This window comes from Belonocnema kinseyi, chromosome 8 (assembly GCF_010883055.1).
Source record: "Belonocnema kinseyi isolate 2016_QV_RU_SX_M_011 chromosome 8, B_treatae_v1, whole genome shotgun sequence".
NCBI classification, from domain to species: domain Eukaryota; kingdom Metazoa; phylum Arthropoda; class Insecta; order Hymenoptera; family Cynipidae; genus Belonocnema; species Belonocnema kinseyi.
The window spans coordinates 15,653,529-15,656,331 of NC_046664.1; the positions used below are offsets into that span (position 1 = coordinate 15,653,529).

The 2,803-nt window shown below is 36.6% G+C and overlaps 1 protein-coding gene across 2 annotated transcripts in view; it reads left to right on the plus strand.

The window, feature by feature from the left end:
• The first annotated feature begins 1,187 nt into the window (after positions 1 to 1,187).
• The window catches only part of LOC117177982 (probable multidrug resistance-associated protein lethal(2)03659), a 29,583-nt gene continuing 27,967 nt past the window's right edge, over positions 1,188 to 2,803 (plus strand). For both annotated transcript variants that reach the window (XM_033369139.1, XM_033369140.1), the window contains exons 1-3: positions 1,188 to 1,248; positions 1,350 to 1,405; positions 1,713 to 1,806. The gene's annotated coding sequence lies outside the window, so the exon portion shown is untranslated. The remainder of the gene's footprint in view (positions 1,249 to 1,349; positions 1,406 to 1,712; positions 1,807 to 2,803) is intronic.

The following is a 2,803-nucleotide window of genomic DNA, read 5'->3' on the forward strand; positions in this document are numbered from 1 at the left end:
ATAAGGAGACCGATCTCTGTACTTACGTTCTGACTGCGGTAACTGTATATTTATTGTCAGACTTCCCAATGCTCACAAGGAATGGGACATGCGCACTATGATTTGCTATCTCCTTTTCTCCCGCGAGAAGTGTGAGTGAGTGCCAGTTCTTGACAACCACAACAACGGCAGCAATTAAGGTTATATCAATTTTTTGCAAAAGTTTTTGCAAAGTCAAGTAACGTTGGGTTTTAAACAATTTAAATTCTAGCAAGAAAAAATGGCTTATTGTGTTCCAAAGTGTCAAACATCCTATTGGAACAAAAGTACATAAGGAATAACTATGTTTTCACTTACTCAATTGACAATATTTACAGGAACATAACCTCAAGTTTTAGTTGTCTTTCAACACGGCACTCACTCGCACATTTCTTGCGGGAGAAAAGGAGATAGCAAATCACAGTGCGCATGTCCCCCTCCTTGTGAGCATTGGGTTTAAACGCCTAAGTCTGACAATAAATGTACAGTTGGCGCAGTCAAAACTCAAGACGCTTTGTACAGCATGATCGGTCTCCTTCAATCTCCTTATTATTACTCCGTGGTATTTTTAAATTGACACTTTGCGTAACATAGCCTAAAAATACACAGGAATAACTACTGCGCATGCCAGAGATATCCGCGTTCTAACACTACTGTTCCGAATCGTTTTTTCGCGCCTCCTTTATCAATATCTGAGAGTCAACATGGCTTACAAATTTCTGAAGATAAAGCTAACTTTCAGAATTTATTTATGACCCAAACGTTCAAGAATAAAATTTGCAACGAAGTTTTTTCTCAATGCAAAAATATTCCATATTTTAAATCTTATCGCAAAATAAATGAGATTTTGATTGGAAATTTTGTAATCTACTTTATGTGCTTGCCAATTTTTTTCACAGGGGTGGGTCATAAGACGTGTCACGCAATTGTCGGACGCGTGAAGCCCCTGGGGCTTTTCTCTACGCGCGCTTACTTTAAACTCGCGTGGTGTATCTGGCCCCAATGTAAGTTATGTGACAGAGATGTTTACGTTTAGCACCGTATCAAAAAAGATATAGATAATTGATAGAGTATTTACTCAAACTGATTCGAACGAAAGATTACCCTTCCCAGACAATAAGTTCAAGATTATGGAAAATAGTGATGAGCGCCTGTCATTCGATCCCAAAGTGCTACATTGTAATTACCTTGACTCCGAAACGTCACGCACTTATCGAGAGACTCGACTAGGTATGTTATATTACTTTGTGAATTAGAATTTATTTGGCAAGAGTTGTCCAGAATATTTTTATTTTGATTGTTGCGTTATACGGTGTAACGTATATTTTCAGCGTGACGTCCACAGAAAAAAACAAATACTTAATTTAAGTGGACTGCATAATTTTAGGTAACGAAACCCTTACATTTTATTTCTGGTTTCCTTTTCATCCTACTTGCAGAGCTAAGTATATGGAAAGTTAGGAGCAACTTTACTTTTTCCATTTGAGGAATGCTTATTTCTCATTTAAGATAAGAGCTTTATTTATAAGATTGTTTGCATACTTAAATTTAGTTAATTATTATTCATTATTATACCATGAGGCTACTTCCCTTTCGGGATAGGCGTGAGTCACTCGGCGGGGAGGGAGTAATGTGAGGAAAGGGGTATAGATTTTTTTAGATTGATCTAGAACTCTCGTGCTATTTATTTAAAGGACAGGTCGTCCCACAACACTGTTCCGATCCAGGTTGCTGATTAATCTCTCTCGAAATCACATCAAGCGAAGAGCCTCGCCAACTCGTCATTGCGTAAGTCTTTTTTTTTTAGTAAAATATTTATAGTTACAGTTGAGTAAGAAACACAGAATTATTATGCGTGTGCGTGAACGCAAAATTCTGTAAAATTTACCTTAAAATATAAACATATTATTTTGTAAATCGAATAATAAAACTCAAAAGTACATTTTGACAACAAAATCGTCATCAGAGATAATGTTAAAAAAAAACAGTTTCGGAGCAAAAAGATATATAAGCCATTTCGTTACCTGCCCTGCTGGAAGTAAATGGATAGAGTCTTTATCCGTTTCAATAATTTTCTACCAACAAGATTGAAAGGGAAAGAACCGATGTATCCATCTTAGTCCCATGACTATCCGTCATTTTAACCCTTAAACGGCCAAAACGCCACTACCGGTACACTCCCTGGCGGACCGAAGGAACCGAATGGAGCCTCTACAAAGTACCCGTAAAGACCCCATTGGGTCCCCATTCGGTTCCTTTTTAAAAAACTCGAAAAAACAGCAAAATCAAATTTTAAAGGGTTGAAATTCGTATTCTACGTTAAAATTCCCTATAGAATGTCATGGAATGATTGAAATAGCTTTTTTTTGCAACGGAAAAAGTTAAAAATTATATAAGACGTATAACGCCTATTAACTGCTACATTTCAAACGCATCGCCTATAAATAGCAGTCAACAGGCGTTATACATCTTTTTCTTTAAACTTTTTACCGTTAAAAAAATACTATTACAATTATTCCGTAACCTTCTATAGGGAATTTTAACGTAGACTTCGAATTTCAACAATTCAAAAGTTTATTTTGCTGTTTTTTCGAGTTTTGTTTAAAAACGAACCGAATGAGGACTCAATGGGGTCTTTATGGGTACTTTAGAGACTCCATTCGGTTCCTTCGGTCCGCCAGGGCTGCTTTTCAACGGCCAATAACTAAGACTATTCGACACTAGAAAAAATTGAGACACATATATTTTTATTGCTTAAGATCTCCTCTTTCCGACGGTGCAAATG